The following is a 24,132-nucleotide window of genomic DNA, read 5'->3' on the forward strand; positions in this document are numbered from 1 at the left end:
AGAGTCATGGAAATCCTCCCTCCATAGCCAGGAAGAACAAGCCCAAAAACAAGTCATCGGTCAAGCCCAGGCCGCCGCCGGAAGTCAACTGATTCCGGCCGACGTCTAGGGGGGAGGTAGACGGTGAAAGGGGGAGGTGCGGCGCACCCGATCACACATACTCTCTGAAGGGTGCAAATAAAGTTTTTTTCTCTCTCTCTCACCACGCGGTCCTGCTCCACGGCTGTGACCACCATAGGCAGCGTCTTGCGTTAGGGCCCAAATGTACGCGTGAATCCCAGTGCGGGTACGGTTTAAAGGGTCCCTATGCACCACTGGCCTCTCATCGTGCTGCTCATTCTTTGTTTCTGGGCCGTTCTCTCACCTCTGAATTTTGATGGGGTCCTGGAACATACAAACGCGCTGTGCAGAAGTGTAGCGAACAGGATATTAACGGCTTTATTTATGGCGAAAGCATTTCAAAACAAAGAAGGATGCATTTCATTGTCTCACATTCACATAATTAGTTTAATTAACCGACTTGATAACAGGCTGTTTCGATTCGCTGTTCACGTTCGTTATTGTGAGGTCGCCACTATTATTGCAACAATAAGTGGCATCCTTGCGCGCATCTTTTGTGAAGGGGTGATCGCATATATAGTCATGCACTGTGTCCTAATTTTTGACGTTTGAAGTGCGCCACTAATACTGCTCTGGTTGTCTCAGGATATTAAGCAAGGCCCCGCGCAAAACAGGGATCGTATCTGTGGGCGCAGTGCATTAAAGGAGCCGCGGGCGTGGTGTGCCCCGACCGCAGTTTTCCGACTTTTTTTTTTCTTCCAAGCCTATCTTCGTGATATAGGGTTAACGTTCCGTAGCACATTGGTAACACATTTTAAATGAGCGTTATTAATTTTTTTTCACCGCTGCCTGAATAACAAAGGCCGCAGCGTAGAGTAAAATTCACGCGCATGACAACACCAGACGGTGCTGCTATAAACATGAAAAAATCATGCTCTGTTCGAAGAATGTATATTGAGCAACACTTTAACCTTGCTTTGAATGTAGACCGACTGCAATGTGATAAACTGGCTGTCGATGAAATGTAGTACGGGAAAGCCAGCGATTTAACATGATCAATACTCAGGACGTTTACTTTGCTTTCATCTAGACGGCGCGACAATTACTCCAATTTTTGAAAGGTAATTTTTTAAGGGTAAGGCAGTAAATGCATTTACGGCTCCAACACTTATAAGGAGAGTATTTTTGCAATTAGAATACTTTTATTTCTTCCTTGTAATAAAAGCCAATCTAATTGTACAGCGCAGTTAGATATGATTTGAATTTCTTCACTCCTTTGAAAATAATCAGTGTCTCTGTTCCTCTCCAAGCATCTCCTATGCACGCGTTTATTCGAGCACGCAATCAATGCTAGTTTTGTGAATTTATACGACTGTTGTACGCATGCGCGTAATTTTTTCTTAGACTACAGTGCATGAAATGTCATGAAGCATGCTGATGAGGATTCCGCTTGGCCTTCTTGCATCCGGTGGCGTGCATGACGAGTACTGTGTGTAGTAAGCTGCCCTAAGTTTAAAATATATAAAAAGCTTTAATATACAGATACTTGTGTCGGGGTCGATATTTTATTGCTCATAAAAATTAGCCAATGTTAGGTGCAGCCAAAGCTGCATTGTGCTTCTGGATCCATGGACAGGTGGTGGTTGCTCGAGGCTTCATGACTTGTATGGAAAACTAGTGGAGATTTTAACATATTTTATTTGTTTGGTGCGTTCTCTGCAAGTGTTTTAGCTGGTTATACATTCTGAAATTAGTTCTCCCTAAATTCTCACATTTTGCGGTCCACTTTTTCAAACGTAATGCCTGAGTATAAAATACTTAACATGCCATTTCTGCTAGTTACTTCCTTCAACGACCCTTTAGAACAAGGTTTGATTTGGTTTGGTTTGGTTTATTGGGGTTTAACGTCCCAAAGCGACTCAGGCTATGAGAGACGCAGTAGTGAAGGGCTCCGGAAATTTCGACCACCTGGGGTTCTTTAATGTGCACTGACATCGCACAGCACACGGGCCTCTAGAATTTCGTCTCCATCGAAAATCGACCGCCGCGGCCAGGATAGAACCCGCGTCTTTTCGGGCCAGCAGCCGAGCGCCATAACCACTAAGCCACCGCGGCGGCTCCTTTAGAAGAAGGGGGAAGGGACAAGCTCGTTAACAAAGCTGTGCCACTAATGATCAAATTTTCAACCGGGCTGTTTCTTAAAGCTGCCGGAAATCTCGCTCATTGTCAGCTTTCGAAGCGGAAGGAGTGATGGTGACAGCTGCACTTTTTGCCCCTCAGCTTATGAGAATACACCACTTCAGCGCCTACATGGGCCAGGTTCGCGCAGATCACATGATGACCATACAAGGCAAAATCTCGAGACAATCCATAAAGCATGGCCACATACCATAAACTGCAATATGCGCGCCTGGGTAAAAGATATTATTCATGTTATGTAGTTGAACTTGAAAGATGAAAAGGGGCAAGAACTGGTCGACGAAGAATTTAGCAAACGGTGGCGTTGCGTTGCTACAGCGATTGCACCCAGCGTTTCGTAAGTCTTCCTGCTTTTTTTTTTCTCTCAAGACCATAGGCGTACGCACAGAAGGTGCGGCCGCCACCCTCCCCCTCCCCCTAATGATCTAAGGGGGCTTCAAGTCTGTCCCTTACCTTTACACTGTCAGACCTGGCCCGTAATTGTTTATGCTGCAATGTAATGACCGTGCAGGTTTTTTTACAGCGATAGCTGTTAGGTGCCCGTCTTTGGCTTTCTCGTCGCCGTTGGCGGAACCGGTGGGTGCGTTAATATCACGGTCACGTGACGTGACCTAAAGCCATATCTGTTGGTCTTGAAAGCTTTCCATGGCGCCGGAAGTACCTTGCTCATCAGTTCTTCACTGTCACCACATATCACCACACGACGATATTTTCTTGCCACCGAGGATCGTATATCCGCGTCGCGACTATCGTAATAAAGCAATGCAGGCATAACACGACGGACGATTATGTCCGTATTCAGGACCTTTCATGACTTGTACCATGAACAAATGAAGTTATCTTTTCATATCACCACAGATCACATAACGCCACAGAAAAGATATCCAAGTTTCATGAACTCATGCTCACCTGTAATAGCATCTCGTTTTACCACATTTTTCAATTATGCATATTTCAAGCATTTGCCAGATTATACATACCATGCCTTCGGAGTGGCTTCTGTTCTCTATGTCGCATTGAGTTTACTTATATGAATACACCAGTTAACCGTCGGGCTTATGCAAAAATCAGATGTATGCACAAATGACAATGAAGGCAATGTCATTAGCAATATAGATAAGATAGTTATACACAAATCTACGCAGTAGCCAATGTAATCAAGGTGCAGTAGCCCACAAGAATGGGACATCCCGACAGTAAATAAAGAAGTAAAGAAAGCCATAGGAGCAATGAAGATGAAAACTGGTGAGGATCGGGTAACAGCAGATCTGCTGAAGGACGGTATGGAGATTCTGCTAGAAAAACTAAACAACCCTGTATACGCGAGCCCTTATGACCTCAACGGTACCGGAAGCTTGGAAGAACGCTGATGATCATCTTAATCCAAAAAAAAAAAACAAGATTAGAGGAATAAGGTGTAGGACTGTAAGATTGAACATGCCATTTTTTCCCCGGAAAATTTCGTATTGGAACTAGTCACCCAAAGATGTCGCCACCGTTAGTGGAAATCATCACTTTTTTCGCTGCTACCGTAGTGTTCTTGTGCAGTGTTATTTTCCAAAAAATGAATATCTCGAATTCAAGGTATGTTCTCCTGTAATTGTTAGAACCTGCGGCGCGTGGTTATGGTGCAATTTATTATCTATTTTCGTGGTTCGTTGTATCAGTTTTTTTTCTTGCACATGCTTTTTTTTTCGTGCGCATGACAATTCACCTGTAGTTTTTTGTTCCTCTTTCATTGTAATACCCCCACACTGTAATGTCATTTATGGCGCTGTGGGTACTGCAATAAATAAATAAATAAATAAGAGAATAGATGTCAAGGATTTGAAACATTACAGACCGATCAGCTTACTGCCCGTTGCCTACAAGGTATTTAATATGATGGCTAAAAGAATAAAAACAACCCTAGACTTCAATGAACCAAATTACCAGGCAGGCTTTCGTAAAGGTTACTCGACAATAGACCATGTAAAAAGTTAGCTACAGTGACCCAGAATGACACGTTACCGGATATCGCTCTGGGGAACTGCAGGAAACTCCACGCACACAAAATCTAAGTCCGACAGATGGTTAGTGGTACAATTTAACGACATATAAATAAACTGGCAGCAATGTGGCCCAGGTTATAGGGCTCCACCGACAGGGCAACAAAAGAAGGATAACTCAAAATTCAACTCAACGCAGCAAGAGGAAAGCTTTCAGAGTCTACAGAACAGAAACTATGAGCTAAAACGGGTGAAAATTGCACCATATATTCTTGATTGTTACACTGAGCAACTAGCCAGGACTTGCGTGCGGTAGACGGCGCGACCTTTTACTTACAGTACCTCTAAAAGGAGTGACGAAGCTCTTGTTTGCGGGAAACCGAAATTATTGTTACTGATTTATTTTTATTGGAAACAAAATTCTCTCGGCAGTTCGTGCAGCGATTGCGTTATGCGTTGATTTGTTGGCTCTCACTGGTACCTTGCGACTTTGTTTTCTTTCAGTGGGGCCATATGTCTTCGGTGGACATTTTCCTGCCCCTCTTTCGACTGCTGATGCCCAGCGGAGCGGAGTGAAATGTGATACGGGGGCAGAATTCCGCAAGCTGTTTTATTTATGACCGCGATGAAAATGAACGGCGACCCTCCCTATATGTCCTAACTTTACGAGCGTTCTGCACCCCCCCCCCTCCCCCACCTCCTTTCATTACTGACAGTACGACTCACTCGCCCAAACGCAACAAGCGTGGCGGAGTGGCGTCGCAGGTTATTTATCCGTATAGGAAGGAGTTCGAGCTAGCCGAGAACTTTAAGTTAAGGCGCAGGAAAGTGGACGACACTTTCTGCCCACTTATCGGATGTCTGTCGTTGGAGCGATAAGGGGCAGATATACAGCATCCGGAGAGTGACTGAGAGCCGTATTTCACTGCCTCTTCGCGCGGCTGTCGATTTTGTGGTTTATCTTGTTCCCTGACGGAGCCACGGGGCAGATCGAAGCATCCGGCGCCGCTCAATTAATTCGAAACACGTTGCCTGCGGACGTCTCACCAGGTGGAAGTAGAGGTGCGTTCGAAATAAAAGCGAGGAGATAAGGTATCTATAACATAGCTCTTTCAACCACCTGCTTCTGCATGAGCCGCCTTGTGGTTTAACTCGAAGATCTCTCGTGCAGTTGGATCAAGCTGATGCAGATGTGTTTGTTCGTTGGTTTTCATATCACGGCGCGGGCTACGCCGTGAATTGAGAAAGCAATAAAACACGGTTGAATAATAAAACACGCAAGGAGGAAGTCAAGAGCTAGTACGGACCATATTCACACCCTTTGTCATATGTTTAGAGGCCTGGTGTGGGAGGGTTGGTGGGGGGGGGGGGGGGGGGGGGGGGCGTGTCCTGCTGGTCCACGCCATGTGGCCTGTTATGCATCCCCAGCGTTCCAAGTCTTTCGAACGTACATACCCAACAATTCTGGACAAAAAAAAATTAATGGGGAAGAGTTTATGAGCGGAACTTTACCGTGCATTGTAAGATTTCGCTATAACAATTAGTATATCCGCAGATCTCCCGTCGGCAGGCTTGATTTTTTTTTTCCTATTAACGTTTTTGCTATCGTCAAGAGCGTTCCCCATTGGTTTTCTATGGAAGTCTTAACTGCTCGGTGCGAGCGACGGAAACACTATAAAAGAAAAGTTATGCATCATATCGGAAGAACTTACCATTACCTTCAATATTTCGATGCTGATACCTTACAGCTTTCCAATATTCAAAATTTTTATCCAAAAATGTAGGACACTAGAGGAACTTTGTTCCTCCGTGCTCCGAAGGTCAGGACGTCCACGGAAACTGCAAGAGCCCCACTACGCAGCATAGAAGCAACTCCTTCCCCCTCTAAATTTTTGACAAAGGCTGGACGTTGCAAAAGGCAAAGATGGCAGTGCAAGAGGGTTAGAGCGCTATGAGCGCTAGGACTTCGAGAAAGGACGTGAGATGTGCTATGCTACATCCCCTTGCAAGTACAGCTCAATTGTATCCTGTTAAGCTTTTTCTACGGATGACAAACTAGCCCGAAGCCATACCTTTTTATAGCAGTGTGCATGATTCGCGATCAGGATAAGATAGCTGGCGTAGGCCAGAACTTGTAAACAGACTTTATTCAGTGTTGAACAAGAACTAGGGCTTTAATGCCACAAAACAGTGGCACCTAATTAATTGAAATTGTTATCGAAATCAACACGTAAGCACTGCTTTGCAAGCCGTGAAAAGCGGAAAGCGGCGGGGAATGAATTCGCAGGTGCTTATATGGTGAGGATATTCGGTTACGCTTGCAATCCTGTACTCGTAGCATCAAGTTCCCCAGAATCAAGGGGTATTTACTGCAAACAAACTTACCAAGAAGGACGATACCACAGACATGAAAATTAATAGGCCTATTATATTACTGGCTTTATACCTTACAAGACATTTACCAGAATAAGAATAGGTAGAAGCAGAACAACGTCAGACTTCAGTCAAAACGGGGATTTCCCTGTGCTGTAGTTCAGAAAGAGCACGCGGAAATCGATCTCCGTTATTTGTCATATTCCGTCAAAGTCATTTTATGCCAAATTTTCTTAATATAACAATAACTATGACATTCGCTGGTGGCAGAGGAGCATTCTATCTGTCAAAACAAAAGAAGTCATGAGGGCTTTTGGTCAGTGTTCGGAGAAAGAAGCATACTTACGTTTTTGCTAAAAGTTGCCAGGCAACGGGATTTGCCTGTTTTTCTTACTGGAGCCCTTACTGCACCCCTAAAGGTCTCGAAAAGTGAAGGCAAGGGAATCTTCTTACCTTACGTATATATAAAGTTACGCGGTGTCATAAGTGTTCCACTACACGGCTATGAAAAAAAAAAACACGTTGTCTGGTTACTTATCGCAAAGACAGTAGATACATCGTAAAATGTCTACAGACGGCACAGCGACTACGGTCATGCATGAGATAAAGCAGCATGCACCAATCGCAGAGGCTTTTGAAGCCCTCCTTTGGTCTGACTATACGCATGCACGAAATACGTTCTGTAAAGTATGCTGACTATAAGACAAAGATTTCGGAACAGCATTTAATGAGGAACACTTTGCCGAACTTCATTTGGCTGATTATATCGTCTTGAAACAAATGGGACGAACTGCTATGCTGGTCTCAAGCAGTACGAACAAAACTAACATTTGAGCAGTCTAGCGAAGGTGTGATAGTTTGCTACACGCAGTTGGGGCGAGAGTGCACCAGTTAGTCACGGCAAGTCTATAGCACGAGAAATGGGGAAGAATAGAGCATTACATCACGTCACTGCTCACCTATAGGGGTCGGAGTATCTGGACGCTAACAAAGAAAGCTGACGAATTAGGCTACGGACATTACAGCGAGCCACGGAAAGATTAATGATGGGGTAACGTAAGAAAACCGAAAGAGAATAGTTTGGATAATGAAACAAGCGAAAGCTGATAAATGCCTAGATGAAGTGAAGAGGAGTAAATGGACATGGGTAGGACATGTAATGCATATACGGAAAGGCGACTGGTTTACCTCTTACGGAGATGAAACTGATGCAAATTGAAATTAAAGCGTAGTCGAGGGCGAAGGTGGCCGCGGTCCGTGGGGAAATCAGCGATGACTGGGCGAAGCTTACATTCTTCAGGGGATATACCTGGTTGATGATGATGATTACGATAAGAGAATAAACATAAACCGTGGTTGTAAAAGTCTTGAAGGAACTTTTCATATGATCAGATGTTGTCTCCGCTGCTTAGAGGCCTTTCAATAGGAGGCCATTTCGCGTTGCTGCAAAGGACGTTGGACTACTTTGAACGTGTGCTTCCTAACATGAAACCGGGGACAGCTATGGCCGACTCCGCGCAGAGAGCACGTGTTTCAAATCTGCTATGAAAAGAACGGAAATGTGTGTATAGGCTGGTCGTCCGCAGTTTTCGTGCGGCGTTTCTTTCCGCGTGACTACTTAGGACTCCGCAGCGCCAACAAAAAAATAAATATACGAAACACACTAAAGCTGTCTGCGTCAACCGCTATGGAATCTCCTCAATCGCGTAAAGACACCAGCAGAAATGCGTGGTCCGTGGTCCTTCTCCGCGTCCCCTGTCTTCTTCTTAATAATAATAATAATAATAATAATAATAATAATAATTGGTCGGGGGGAAGAAATGGCGCAGTATCTTTCTCGTATATCGCTGGACACTTGAACCGCGCCTTAAGGGAAGGGATAAAGGAGGGAGTGAAAGAAGAAAGGAAGAAAGAGGTGCTGTAGTGGAGGGCTTCGGAATAATCTCTGCCATCTGGGGATCTTTAACACGCACTGACATCGCACAGCACACGGGCGCCTTAGCGTTTTTCCTCCATAAAAACGCAGCCGCCGCGGTCGGGTTCGAACCCGGGAAGTCTGGATCAGTAGCCGAGCGCTCTAACCACTGAGCCCCCGCGGCGGGTCCCTGTTTTCTTGCTGCGCTACAATTTGTGTTTGAGAGAAAGAGAGATAGTTGAAAAGGAAAATCGCTGCGGTGTTAAAAAGGGAATTCCTGATTGTCTACGCTAAGCTTGAGGAAGGGGGGGGGGGGGGGGCAAAGATAGTGAAAGCAAAGAGGGAAGGAAAGGTAAGTTCCGCTGTTCTTTGTCAGAGTTGGCGATGTTGACGTCACTTTTGGGCGAGTTTGTTCTTTCGCCCTGGTTTGCGAAGAGCACAAGCGAAATTGAGTAAAAAATGTCCGCGCACCGAAGCAAGCAGTTGCCACGAACACGACATTGTCTGAGAGTTGTATGCTGCGAACGCACTCTCATTTTTTAAACTTTCTTTTTATCTGCGTGCAGGTTGCATCATCTGCGAGCACCGACGTCCGCGCTGGTGGCTGAAAGAGCGTGTGCATCGCTAAGAGGCACCTGGTGACAGAGTTCGCCTGCTCCGTGTGTCACCAGTTTGTTCAGGGCGCTGTGTGAGAAGGCGGCAACTTCCAAGTTCCGCAAGAGGAAAGTCCGGCAGCTCTCGCGGGAATCGCTGCACATTGCCACGGCAAGGTATTCCTTTCTTGTGAATAGAAATTGCCGTCTACAAAACTTGGTTTACCGTTGTTTTTTCCCCCGATCTGAATGGCACTTAGAAGAGGCCCGAAATGCTCCCTTTCTTTTTTTAATGTCATTGAAGTATATACAAAAAAATTGCTCTTTTGTGGCTGTTAAATTTTTTTTTTCAGCATATCTTTATTTTACCACTCGCTTTAAACATCACCGTGCATTTCACAGAGTGCATGATTATGTGTATATCTTTGATATCTTTCTTGCGATATGATGTAAGAATGCTCTCGAGATATGAGGTCGCAGATATAGTAGAATTCGTCCTTCACTTGTGTCTGTAGTGAAATTCTTAGGCGACTGAACGGATTTTCAACACGTAGAGTGCGAATACAAATACACCTTTTGTGGAAAAACTTGACTATTACAAAGTACGATAGAAACAAGATATCGAAACGATGCAACCAGAAAAAAAAAGCTAAGGGGAGAATACTTATGGATTCTCTCGAATCACGAAAATAACCGTTTTTTTTTTACTTTTCGTTTAAACAAAGGAAGAAGAACACCACTTAAACGTTTTACTGCAGTGCCTGTTTGGAGGAACACTAAAGGCTGGAGATGAAGGAGCGAGCACTCTTTATTTTTTAGAATCAAGCACCGAATTTTAAGTGTAGTTAGCTACCCTGAATCAAAACTGGCTGGTACGATTCGTCAGTTCCATGAAGAGGCGTTGGGACTGGTTGACCATGGATAAAGTGCGTTGAAGCTCTCTTCCGACTCCTGCTCTTTACCCTCTGCTTAAAAGCCCTGAAGAGACCAAGATCTGAATTGTAAGAATCTTTAAGAATATTAGATATTTAATAATTATAGGAAGTTTTTTTTATTCGTGTGTGTAGGAAGGGGCAACAGAAAGCTTAGTATCCACACTCTAGTAGTCAAGGGTCTGACGGAATCCCGTCTGGTCGGGACCCAACAAGGCGGAAATGTCGATCTTGAGCCTGGGCCTAAATTTCAACATTGGTCGGGCCCTCGACACAAGAAAGATGATTTGTGCGGCGGAAAATGCTCTCACCCAGGTTGACCCGTCGTGCCGAGAGGAAGCACGTACACGCGTTGTCGGCGTTCTGTCCAAGTTACCTTCTGTTGCAAATGGGTTGCAAGCCCCAAGCGTAGCGTTGGCCTGGCGGCCTGGGGCAAAGCTGGAAACATCCGAAGGTCCCGGCAAAGGATGAGTCGACTGGCAACAGAACAACTTGTTTATTCTGGCATCGCAAAAGAGCAGCCGGTCAGGGCGACCACGTTACTCGAAGGAAGAAATCGAAGTCCCTCTTTGGCGTCCGGGGCAGCTGCCTTTTATACCCTCGGAGTCGAGGGCAAGAAGGAACGGCTTGGGATGAGGCGCCCGATACGGCGACGCTTGGACATGTTCAGACGTGACGTGCGCGTCCGCCGGGCCGGCGCCGGTCAGACCTCCTCGCCTCCCAGTTGGGGAGCTCCTCTCCCCGGCTGCCGCGCTTTGACAAGCGTGGGCACCAACATGCACACACACACACACACACACGCACACACGAAGACACGTGGCATTGAAACCTGCCTGGACGCGCTTGGCGGGAGGCGTTACGGCAGCACTGAACGGGCCCAAAATGACCGCCACTTTGAACGAAGCCCCGGCGTCCGTTGCATCCGCGCCGGCTATACCGCGCGTCGTAGGCGAAACGTAACAGACCGCCCCGCCGGGAGAAGGAGATCCCGATGGTCAGGGGATTGCATCCGCTGTCCGGAGGGATGTCGCTCGATGATGCTCGTAATCGAAATCGGTCGTCCCTCGGCGTTGCTTGAGCACAGCGCACAGAGAAGGCCTCGTTCTCAGGTTCAGGTTCACACAGGACACTGCAAAGTGACTTCGGGAGAGTTTCCATTTTTGTTCTCGTTCCCAGCAAGCGTTAGAACTACGCCGAAACGCAACCGCTCAGTCAGCAAGCACGAGACGACCCTCACTAAGCTCTGCCAGGCTCTTTCCCCCTTTATACTACTGCCTAGTTCCTTACAGTAGTCAAGCAGCACTCAGAACGCGTCCACAAATTGGAAAATTGCACTAGAAAGCACATACTCACTTTGAAACACTAAACAAAAGCAATATTTTAAAAATCCTGCCTCAGGAAGAAAACATCAGTAACAAACAACTTTGAGGCGGATTCCTACGTTAGGGGCTTCGACTTAAGCCATCGGCGTTACCGTTGAGACTCCCCTTTTTGTAACGCACCTCAAAGGAATATTGTTGCAAAGCGAGGCTCCAGCGCAGGAGGCGGCCATTTTTGGGAGAGATGGTCTGCAGCCATTGGAGAGGGCAGTGATCCGTCTCAATGATAAACCTCGAGCCGGCTAGGTAGCATGACAATTTCTGAACGGCCCACACGAGACACGCACACTCTTTCTCGGTGGCGCTGTGCGCCTGCTCACGACAGGTCAGCTTACGACTAGCATAAAGGACGGGGTGTTCCACTTCTCCGTTTTCCCGTTGGCACAGTACAACGCCCATGCCTCGCTCACTAGCATCGCACTGAACAACGAACACTTTTGTGTAGTCTGGCGATAGTAGCACAGGCTGCCTTGTTAGGGCGCTCTTTAAGGCGCTAAAAGCTCTTTCCTTTGTCTCGCTCCAGACGACTGTTTGGGGCTCTGTTTTTCTTAGAGCATCCGTCAGGGGAGCCGCGATATCGGAGTACCTGGGGATGTACCTCTGATAGTAGCCGGCGACACCTAAGAACGGCCGAATATCGGTCTTCGTGCGCGGTTGCGGGAAGTCTCGCACAGCGGCCACCTTTATTTCAGAGGGGCGGCGACGACCCTGTCCAATCACGTGACCGAGGTAGACAACCTCGGCCTGTGCTAATTGGCACTTGGGAGCCTTGACGGTCAAGCCCGCTTCGCGCAGGCGGGTTAGCACTGCCCGCAAGTGTGCCATATGCTCAGACCAGGATGCGGAGAATATCGCTACGTCGTCTAAATACGGTAAAGCGAATTCTTCCTGTCCCCGCAACACTTTATCCATGAGGCTTGAAAAGCAGTATGGCGCGTTCTTCAAACCAAAACTTTAGGACGGAATGTTCCAATTGGTGAAATGAACGCCGCATACCTACTAGCCTCTTCTGTAAGTGGAACCTGCCAATAACCCCTGACAAGATCTAGGGTGGAAATAAACTGAGCGCTACTAACTTTCTCAAGGCGCTCCTCGATGTTAGGGATCGGATAAATTTGATCCTTAGTGATGGAATTAAGCCTGCGGTAGTCGACGCAAGGACGAGGTTCCTTGCCCGGTACCTCAACTAAAATCAAAGGGGAGGTATAATCACTCTCACCCGCTTCAATAACTCCGAGCTGTAGCATTTTCTTTACCTCAGCCTCCATAATATCGCGCTGGCGGGGTGACACCCGGTACGCCTTGGATCGTACTGGCTCTGGGGAGGTAAGTTCTATATCATGAGTAAGGACAGAAGTCCTACCGGGCCTCTCAGAGAACTGACCTTGAAACTCTTGTAAGAGTTGGTGTAGTTCGGTTTTCTGCTCAGCCGACAGCGGTGCTTTAATGATTAAGTCACTAATGACCTGATCAGTGTCTTCCCTGTTCGTCAGTGAGCCTAGTCCCGGAAGCTCGACCGGAAGCGCTTCTAACTTTCCCGTGTCGGGCATTTCCTCTCCAGTACCTGGTGCCTTCAACGCTACAGGCTCAATTTTATTCAGTTCGGACGTGCTCTGAATATCAGCTTGCTGCGCCTCCGACCCTTTCTCATTGTTCGACAACGTCGGCCCCGCAACTACCGCCTTTGCAGCGAGCTCCCGAACTCTCGATCTGGTTAAGGCCTGAACGCTAGCCTCACCAAACAAAAGCCCCTTCTCGCGCAGAAGGTGATCGGACCTGTTCGAAAATAGGTACGGGTACTGGGGGGGGGGGGGGGGGGGCAGCATAGATGACACTGCGGCCTCCGTCTCAATTGCTCCGAAAGGTCCTTCAATAAGCACTTTTGCTACGGGCAGACACACGCTGTGAGCTTCCACGGCTTGCTTGATCCATGCGCACTCGCCCGTGAACATATCGGGTTCTACGTAAGAGGGGTGAACTACATCCATTGTAGCTGCGGAATCACGAAGCACTCGGCACTCTTTCCCGTTCACGAGGAAGTCTCGCATGTAAGGCTCGAGAAGCTTCATGTTCTCGTCAGTGCTGCATAATGACAAACACACGACTTCTCTTTTTGTTTCTGGACACTGCGCCGAAAAGTGACCCGGCTTCTGGCACGTATAACACACGCGCGCTTGCCTCCTCTCGAACCGCTTTCTGCGTTCGGCTTCGGCTGCCGCCGTCTCCTTACGTTCGGTCGGACTGCTTTCACTCGCATCCGCACTACGTGTGTCCCCCCTTGCTCTCATGGGTGTGAACTTCGGCCTCTCAGACTTGGAGCCAAATTCACCCTTTTGACCGTCCTTAGCTCCGCGAGCCCGACGCGTCACAAACTCCTCGGCTAGCTCGGCGGCTTTAGCCACTGTACTAACGTCTAGCCTATCCAAGACCCAGTACCGCACGTTCTCAGGTAACCGACTATAAAACTGTTCTAGCCCGAAACACTGCAGAATTTTCTCGTGGTCACCAAACGCTTTCTCTTCTTTGAGCCACTCCTGCATGTTTGACATCAGCCTGTAGGCAAACTCTGTATATGACTCACTTCTGCATTTTTCATTTTCTCGAAACTTCCGACGGAACGCCTCCGCTGACAGCCTGTACTTTTTTAGCAGACTCGATTTCACTTGGTCGAAATCCTCTGCCTCCTCTCTCTTCAAGCGAGCGACTACGTCGGCCACCTCGCCGGGTAACAAAGTGAGCAAGCGCTGTGGCCACGTTTCCCGAGAGAACCCCTGCTTCTCGCACGTTCGCTCAAAGTTAACCAGGAACAAACCAATGTCCTCTCCAAGCTTAAACGGCCGCATCAGGTCAGTCATTTTGAACGATACTCGTTCTCCTGCACCGTGTGCCTGACTTCCATTACGAGCGCGTTCCATCTCTACCTCGAGACGCTTCATTTCCAAAGCGTGTTGACGGGTGCGCTCTTCTTTCTCTTTATCTTTTTGCTCTTTACGTTCGCGCTCGTCTTTCTCTTTTTGCTCCCTCTCCTCAATGGTCTCAAGGCATTCCGACAGCTCGTCATCCTCAGCCTCCAACTCAAGAATAGCCCTTAGCAGTTCTGGTTTTCTGAGTTTGTCTGAGACATCCAGACCCAACTCTCTTGCAAGCTCCAGCAATTTCGGTTTGCGCAACGACTTCAAATCCATGGCTGCTCCGAATGCTGCTTTCTCTACTGCCTACTATTGTCTTGCCGCAAACTAACCCGGCAGCAACGACAACACAATTACCAGCTCTGTTTCTGACACTAACAAAAGCCTGGCAAAACTCAGAAGAAGAAAGTCCCGCACTCACCAAACCTCGCAGCCAAGAATTCAGCGCAGTCGTTCCGCTGCAGGCAACCAGTCATCACACAGGGCTCGTTGCACTGCTCCCGGATGGTCGTTGTGCTGCTCAGCATACAGTTGACCGCATATCTTCGCTGCTGGCCTCCGTTGTCGGGATCTCACCGCTGGCAACCAGTTGTTGCAAATGGGTTGCAAGCCCCAAGGGTAGCGTTGGCCTGGCGGCCTGGGGCAAAGCTGGAAACTTCCGAAGGTCCCGGCAAAGGATGAGTCGACTAGCAACAGAACAACTTGTTTATTCTGGCATCGCAAAAGAGCAGCCGGTCAGGGCGACCACGTTACTCGAAGGAAGAAATCGAAGTCCCTCTTTGGCGTCCGGGGCAGCTGCCTTTTATACCCTCGGAGTCGAGGGCAAGAAGGAACGGCTTGGGATGAGGCGCCCGATACGGCGACGCTTGGACATGTTCAGACGTGACGTGCGCGTCCGCCGGGCCGGCGCCGGTCAGACCTCCTCGCCTCCCAGTTGGGGAGCGCCTCTCCCCGGCTGCCGCGCTTTGACAAGCGTGGGCACCAACATGCACACACACACACACACGCACACACGAAGACACGTGGCATTGAAACCTGCCTGGACGCGCTTGGCGGGAGGCGTTACGGCAGCACTGAACGGGCCCAAAATGACCGCCACTTTGAACGAAGCCCCGGCGTCCGTTGCATCCGCGCCGGCTATACCGCGCGTCGTAGGCGAAACGTAACACTTCGCATCTCGCGATTTCGTCACTGTCACGTCAAGAGAAAGAAGCGGTCACGAGCCTTCGCAGTAATTCAGACATCGTGGTACTCCCGGCCGACAAGGGGAATGCAACGGTGCTGCTCGATAGAAGCAAATGCAAGGAAAAAATGCTGCTTCTCTTGGAGGATGAGGGCACTTACGCCAAACTTGCTCGGGATCCCACGGCCAAAGTTCAGAAGGAACTGCAAAAACTACTGGCGAATGTCTTTCTGATGGTTCCCCCGCAGCAACGTTCCCTCTATTACTACCTGCTATGCCACAATGGTTCACCCCCTGCGATCTACGGACTCCCGAAGATTCATAAGCGTGATGTCCCGTTGCGCCCTATTGTAGACTTCACGCGTTCGCCTCTTGAGGATTCATCAAAATTTTTGCTCCGCTTTATCTCCCCTCTCGTAGGCAAAAGACCTGCACACATACGCAACACCCAGGACTTCATCGAAAAATTTCGACACCTGGAAGTGGAAACCGGTGAAATAATGGTATCTTTCGACGTAAAATCCCTTTTCACAAGTGTTCCAGTGGACCTTGCCGTGATAGTCTGCACCGCTGCCCTTGAATCCGACCCAACGCTACCTGAAAGGACCCCTATCGACGTTCCAGACCTGACTCGACTTCTCCGTTTTTTCCCGACAAACACCTATTTCACCTTTGAGAACGTCCCTTACAAGCAGATCCACGGTGCCGCGATGGGAGCTTCCATCTCCGTCACGGTCGCAAATCTGACCATGGAAGAAATCGAAGGCCGCGCGCTCGCTGCATTCACACCTGCCCCCAAAGTTTTCCTAAGGTACGTGCATGACTGCTTTTTGCGTGAAGAACAGGGAAGCATTGAAAGATTTTATTGTACAACTGAACAGCATAGAGCCAGCCATACAGTTCACCGTGGAAGAAGAAATCGATGGCCGTCTCCCATTTTTGGATCTGCTTGCCACAAGAGATTCCTCTAGATTACATTTCAGCGTTTACCGGAAACCTACACATACCGGCCGTTACCTCAGTTACAGGTCAATTCACCCAGATTGCCAAAAACGTTCGGTTGTTTCATCGCTCCTCCGACGCATGAAAGTATGTTCCAGGCGGGAAGACCAAGCGGCTGAATCGAAACACATACGACGTGATTTGACGACCTGTGGTTACCCGGTGCACATCATCGACTCCATGTAGCGAAAACTTGACCGCCCTAGGATGCAGCCAGCCGAAAGCAAAGAAAAGCGAACGGCTCTCCCATACGTCCCAGGCATCAGTGATGCACTTGCGCGTATCTTACGTTCATATGGTGTGCACACTGCTCATGTGCCATCTTAAAAACTGAGAAGCCAACTTGTCAATGTCAAGGACGGGCTTAAGAAAGAAAGATTCCCTGGCGTTGTTTATCAGGTTCCATGTGCCGACTGCCCATCAGTATACATAGGCGAAACAGGAGATTTTGCACGCAGATTACGTGAACACAAGAATGACGTGAAGAACCGGCGCGCAGAACAAAATGCGCTTGCCGAGCATTCAGTATCTGCCAGGCACAATATCAACTGGGTAGAGGCACGTGTGGTCGCCAAAGAGAGAGACAGGAAATCACGGCTCTGTCTTGAGTCGCTGATCATCCAAACAACAGCGCATACTATCAATCGAAATGACGGGAATTTGCCACCTATCTACGCGAGATGCCTGCGATCGCATATACGCCGCATAAAAAAGGCACCACCGCAACGTTTTGCCTCATTGTGAACAAGGCTCCCGAGTGGGAGCCGAAACGTCATTCCATCTTAATTTTTGGTCGGTGCGACTCACTAGTATCATCCACACTCTAAACACAAAGGAGTAAAAAGGGAGTAAGTTGCCATCCCTTTTCACTCCCATATAGGTGTTTTCGCGTTAAGAGTGCAAGAGGCCCGATCCGCAGCGGCTTCGTCGAAATGCAAAGGAAGCTCTTTGTGGGTAATTTTTTTATCAGTGTGTGTGCTCCTTTCATGCACCCCAATGCTGCAAACCATGATAAGTGAGCGCGGTAGCCATTTAAGCCTGTTAAAGTGAAGCAAAAAGCTAGTACGGCCCCGCTGCCAGACAGTAATTACATCGTTACGGCACAGCACCATATTTATTTTTTTATTTATTTATTTATTTAAGGAAACTGTAGCCCTCACCTGAGGGCCATTACAGGAGAGGAATTGCCAAAAAGAAGCATGAAATTCAGGCATCAGAAGTACAATCATAATACCATGGCCATAACTATGGTCAAAGCACAAGTCCACAAAATACAGAAGAAAGCAAAGCATGCGCGAAAGCGCGGAGAGAAATACGCGAAATAGCACCATGCTGAAATGTCAATTCTCCCGTTGTCTGTAATACAATTCCAAACGGCGTCCAAAATCTGACATTTTGAGCTGCTACAGTGTATTTGCAAAAGCCATTCCACATATTAAAATACGAGAGAAAGAAAGAGTTCTTGAAATCATTTAGGCGTGTTTTATAAGGCTGCATTGTGGCACTGTGATTTAAACGCGCACTGTGTTTTAGAGGTGGATGAACATAGTTTGCATGGTTTATTTTCATTTGATTCTTAGTTATTTAAAAACAATTTCAACCGTTGTTTTTCTCGTCGTGTCTCTAGCAGTTCCAGCTCGCAAGATTTCAGCCTTTCTGTTGCAGAATCGGTTCTCCGATGACACGAACAAACAAATCTCACTGCGGTTCTATGAATTTTTTTCTAGTCTACCTCGCAGATACACTTGGTGAGGGCTCCAAACGGATGAGACATACTCCAAAACAGGGCGAATAAACGTCTTCTACGCAGCTAGCTTCAAATTTTTCGGTGCATGCTGCAATTTCTTTCTCAAATACCAGTTTTCTATAGGCGTTGGAGCAGACCTGCGCCACATGGGTGCGCCAGCACAGATCATGATGAATGATTGCTCCTAAGTACTTGAAGCTAGGCACATTCGACAAGCAGTTTTCACCAATTTTATAGCCAAAGGATTGCGCGTTTTTTTTTTCTTGTGATCTGAGCAAACGTCGACTTCGGGTAGTTTATTTCCATTCCCCATTTTACGCACCAGTCATATAAACCTTGCAGGCATCAGTTGATTTTAATTTGATCTGTTGTATCTGTCACGAAGGCGATCGTCAGCAAAAAGTTTAATTTTTACAGGTGGTTCGAGAGCACAACGAATATCATTTATGCAAATCAGAAACAATAACGGCCCCAACACTGACCCTTGTGGAACTCCAGACAAAACTTCTAGTGAACTAGACATGCAGTTTCCAACAGCGACGGTTTGTACACGACCACTCAAGTAGGCTGCAATCCAGTTCACAATGTCTGAAGCACTACCTGAATTCTTAAGAAAAAAAAAACTGACTATGTGGAACAGTATCAAATGTTTGACAAAATCTGTGCAGATGACGTCAGTTTGTTCGCCGGCATTCAAAGCTAGATAGAAATCATAAGCCGTATCACTGAGCTGTGAAACAGTGGACATGTTTCACATATGTCTCGTCGGCAACAGTTTTAACGAACCGCGGGTCCCGCTGTGAGCAACAAATTCAAAAAGATTGTGGTGCCATCCAGAAACAACTCATACCACTTTAGCATAGCGATGCGGAGTGAAGACCGCTTATCAAACTATATTCTTCTACATTAAAGGATGCACTGAGGGGAGTGTGAACCTGACTAAAATAAAACGAACACGTTTGGAAGAGAAGCATGCATCTGAGAACATTTAAATATTTTAAATAAACGTGGTCGTGTTGACCAATACAACGGTGACGCTCACGTTTCACAGCAGAACAGGGCTCCAGCTTGTTGTGTGCAGCTTTCAATAGAAATTGCATTATACATAATCGATTCGTCGCTAGTATAGGAAACGTGACTGTCAGTGCGAGGCCAGGTCGTTTTCAGTTTTGTTCAGTTATCAGAACCTTTAAGTGTGGCTGTTCCATAAATGGCAGTGTCCTCGTCTGCTAAGAGCCGCGAAAACTCGTAACGGTCCCGCCCTTCTATTTCCTCGGCTCTCTCCGGGAAAAGCATTACGGCTAGGTTGCTTTCTGGCAACGAAGCGCTAGTGGCCGGAAGCTGCTTAATGGCATCTTTTTTCTTTTTTCGCTATTTACCCCATTACGCTGTTTTGACCATGACTATCATGACTACCAGTTTGGCTATCCCGCGAAAAGCCAAGGCACTCTTGGAATCACATATCTCAATCATTACAGAGACCGTTTGTTGGCTGGAGGCGGAAGTTTTCGTACTTTCGAAAGCACTACGATTTGTGACGTCATGAATTTAGTGGAAAAAGAAGAGTATGTATTGTGTCTCTGTATTAGTTTGTTTCTTTTCTTTTTCGCATGGCGTGTGCCGAGGGCAAGAACCATACGCATGTGGTTCTTGACTCAGCGCGGCAATATGGTAGCGGCGGTAGCCGCTGGTCGAAAAATACCATTCGTTAGATGCACTAAAAGTACATACGTATGTGTGCAATTTTACTACAGCAGGAAGCACTTAGGCTTAACGATAAAAAAAACTTGAAAAAAAAACCCTGCATTCTTATTACCGTTGACCTTAATAACAATGGACACGGTCGAAAGACGGAGGGCCTTAGTAATGTATATTAACGCGATAGCGTTAAGCTTCCCGTTCTGCAGAAAATCCAGCGTCGGCATCGTTGACCGTTAGCGAAAAATCCCCGGAGAAGCAACCTAGGCGGGCCACCTGGGTGACGTGACCTTGTGGCGTCATCACAACCTGCCCACCGGATTATGAGCAAACTGACCGCCGGTGCAGACGGCAGTTCGATTAATTGTTGGTCGCGAAAGGCTGCTTGGGAAGACCAACCTGGGTCGCACATGCCCCACCGGTGGCAGCACGTGCCATCGCAGGCCAGTGACGCATCGGTTAATCGCTGCACCGCTGCGCCAGGAGTGATACGAGGTCTCCCAGGGACCTGTGCGTGTAAACTAGAGGATGACCGTCTGCATACGTGTGTATGGGAAGTAATTAACGCTATCCCGTCGTACCCTTAAGGCGGAGCTTAAATGTCTCCTCAAATTTTTCTCTAATGCATTAACATCAGAACCGCCATGTCGGAAAAATCTATCCGACTGTATGTCGGTCTTGTAAAGTGGGGAGGGGGATAGAGATTAATAACAAGGTGAAGTTTGGGTCACTGACCAAGTCACAAACAAACGAAAATGTCGTTTCGGGTCCCGTACGAGACCCTTGTTCACAATAAGACTCAACGTCAGCCCGTCAACCCGAAACGTCATTTTCGTTTGTTTGTGACTTGGTCAGTGACCCAAACTTCACCTTGTTATTATGCTTCATCCTGACCAGATGGTGTTCCGTCGAACGTTAGACTAGGGGGATAGAGAGGGACAACGAAGGGAGCGGGTAAGAGGCGGCGCTATGGGGAGAGCGGAGATTGTTCACGACCTGTCACACGCTGATTGACAGACTGCATGATCACGCCACCCCCTCACAAGGTCTGAAACCGTCAGTGGCAGCTGCTTCTCCGACCGGGGGTTAACTCCGCCGCATCAGTCGGGTCGATCGTCTTTAATTTTCTTTTTTAAGGCGTAAGCCTTTCTTGGCTCATGAGTGGCGTGAACAAAAGTTTGTGGACGGAAGTTGTCGGCAAGAGCTGTCAATCCTAAGTTCTGTGGTAAATAAAATAAAAAGATCGATTAAGCAACTTGTGTGTCATGAAATAAAACCCAAAAATAATAAAAATAAAATTAAAAATGTAAAAGAGCAAAAATACAAGTAAACAAAAAATAAGAATAAAAACGAAAGTAATGAAAGAAGAATAAAAAAATGAAAATAGGGGCGAAAGACAGGAAAGGAAAATGCTTTCGCATTTGCTCTTAAGCAGGCTTAGAAAAAAATTGGCAGTGGTTTAGCTCGGCTATGCCACGGTATACGTAGCGAGAGGTACGTTTCCCTGGCTGAGCTTGTTGTTTGTGGTCAGTGCATATTTAGCAATGAGACATTGGGCTCCATCTCGGCGGCTATGCGCCGTCTATTACTCTCGGCAGTCTGGCATCTCCGTTTGGCAAGCCGTACCTCTCTCTGTTCGGGTGTCTCCGCTGCTCTCCGCGCCTTCTTATGCTCATTCTCTCTTTTTTGAGTAGCCAAGGACCAGGCGACAACCTCAGGATCGGAAGAGTTAATCGTCTCTTCTCTATACCGCCGTTTAGCAGCGGCTGGACTCTCCTTCTCCTCTGCGTCCATGTCAGACGCTGTGATCCAGCCGCCCATTACATCTCCGCCTTTTAGACGCAAAATGCTGCGCATGCGACGCGTGGTTCGGGTGATAGAGCAGCGTGCGGCGAGGCGCCGACGAAGCGCGCGGCGCACCTGTGGGGTCTCTCTGATTACCATGGTATCGGCGCATGCGCACAGCTGCTCATCCGTGTGGCGTCACGCGCGGCTCCGACGGTGGAGCGGGCGCGCGGCCGCGACGAAGCGCACGCCGCACCTGCTGCTCCTCTTCGGTTGCCATGGTAACGGCACATGCGCACAACTTTCCTCTCCGGCCCACCGCGAAATGCTCGACTGGTAGCCCAGTGTAGCTCTCGCTATAAAAAATTTGAATTGGTTGTCGGGAAAAGGAAATGGCGCAGTATCTGTCTCGCATATCGGCGGACACCTGAACCGCGCCGTGGGTGAAGGCTGGTAAAGGAGGGATTGAGAGAAGAAAGGAAGAAAGAGGTGCCGTAGCGGAGGGCTCCGGAATAATTTTGACCACCTGGGGATCTTTATCGTTCACTGACATCGCACAGCACACGGGCGCATTTGCGTTTCGCCTCCATCGAAACGCGGCCACCGCGGTCGGGTCAATCCTGCAATTTTTTCAACAAGAAATTGTCCAGCGAAATTGCTTCATCTTTCGGAAATATTTATACTCTTGAGAGGTTTCCGGCCGTCCGCTGGCCTTTTTTTCTTGTAAACGCTACATACAAGGTTTGGTCGTATCATACGCCGAAAGTTAGAGCGCTAGGTACTGCAAATTTTTCGTTTCGCTTTTTCTTCTTCTTTATCATTGTTCATCAGTGATCACCACGCGGAAATCGCGTCTTTCCGCTAGTTAATATATAATAGGTTTTTTCTTACGTATATTGTTTCGGTTTTAACATCTTACGTATATCGTATCGGTTTTAACACCTCAACACAACTTTGAACACAACACCTCAACACAACTCGTGAAACGTACCAGAGCTGTGATATAATCGCAGCTTCATCGTTGTAATTTACAGCTGTTTACAGCAGCCTGCATCACCAACCATAATCGCATCGCGGGAAAATCCAGTAAATACATCGCAGATGTGTTTGTGCGCGTCGCATTAACCCCAGCTTTTGCGTGATACCGGCGATATGGTTATTAAAATCGAAATCGGAACTTAATGGGATAACATTTTTAATTGTAAATTGCCGTGTAGACTAGGGTGAAAGCCGCGCGCTGGTGTAAGGGCCACTCCCCCTACTCGGTAGTGGACACAAAAAAAAGTCGCCAAATCTTCCGTTTGCGACACGTTCCGCTGGGAGCTACCGACTCTGACAGGTGTAGATGCGACATGCGGTACGACCATGCCGACGACGCGCCGTTCCGTTCATACTACGACTATAACTGTCATCACGAAGGCTTCGTGTTATGTAGATATTCTACAGCTCTGCTCGGCTGATGTGCTAGGCCCGAAACAAACCGCTACCAAACCGTCGTACAAATTGTCGGAATGTTATATGTACATTTATTTGCCTTAATTATTTGAATTTGGGGATCAGCCTGTTTATTCCGGGCGGATTCCTCAGGTACTCACGTCATCCAAACTTTCAATGCGTTATCTCTGTTAAGGGCTCACCTGGTCCGTGGTAATTTTCCGTAAAATTTTGTCGCCGCACAAAATATAGGGTGCAGAGCCTGGATTGTTTGGTTTATGGTTTATGGGGTTTAACGTCCCGAAGCGACTCAGGCTATGAGGGACGTCGTAGTGAGGGGCTGCGGAAATTTAGACCACCTGGTGTTCTTTAACGTGCGCTGACATCGCAGAGTGCACGGGCCTCTAGAATTTCGCCTCCATCGAAATGCGACCGCCGCGGCCGGCATCGAACCCGCGTCAGAGCCTGGATTGTACTGTAGGCGGAAAAAATGAGCGAAAAAAAATCTGCTTTCGTGTAAGGGCCGCACCCCGTCAAAATCTGTGAAAAGAAGCACGGGCTCCACGCGAGTGTATGCGGTATTTACTGGGCGCAGCCTGCTTAATTCAAGCGCTAATCTGCGTATATTCATGTCTTTCACATGACTGCGATGCAGACACAAATAACGAAAATTTAGTGCCCTTGCTACAGTCGGATGCAACTTAAGAGCGCTGCGGCTTTTCCCCGTCAAAGGACCCCTTCCATCCAATGGTGTCGGCTGATTGTCATGACCCTGCTAGTGTGACAAAGCAAGCAGTGGTAGGTGGAAGGGGATAGTCCTATCTCTCCATGGTTAGGGATAGACCCCCTCTCCATTATGGAACCGCTCCCTGCATTGTCAAGCTTGCACGGTCATGAGAATCGGCCGACGCCATTGGCTGGAAATGGATCCTTTG

At 47.8% G+C, this 24,132-nt stretch overlaps 1 long non-coding RNA gene across 1 annotated transcript in view; it reads left to right on the plus strand.

Annotated features, from left to right (window-relative positions):
- The window catches only part of LOC144093839 (uncharacterized), a 123,274-nt gene that overhangs the window by 25,536 nt on the left and 73,606 nt on the right, over nt 1-24,132 (plus strand). The window contains exon 3 of the long non-coding RNA XR_013306339.1: nt 9,102-9,305. This is a non-coding gene — a long non-coding RNA (uncharacterized LOC144093839). The remainder of the gene's footprint in view (nt 1-9,101; nt 9,306-24,132) is intronic.

This window comes from Amblyomma americanum, chromosome 6 (assembly GCF_052857255.1).
Source record: "Amblyomma americanum isolate KBUSLIRL-KWMA chromosome 6, ASM5285725v1, whole genome shotgun sequence".
NCBI classification, from domain to species: Eukaryota; Metazoa; Arthropoda; class Arachnida; order Ixodida; family Ixodidae; genus Amblyomma; species Amblyomma americanum.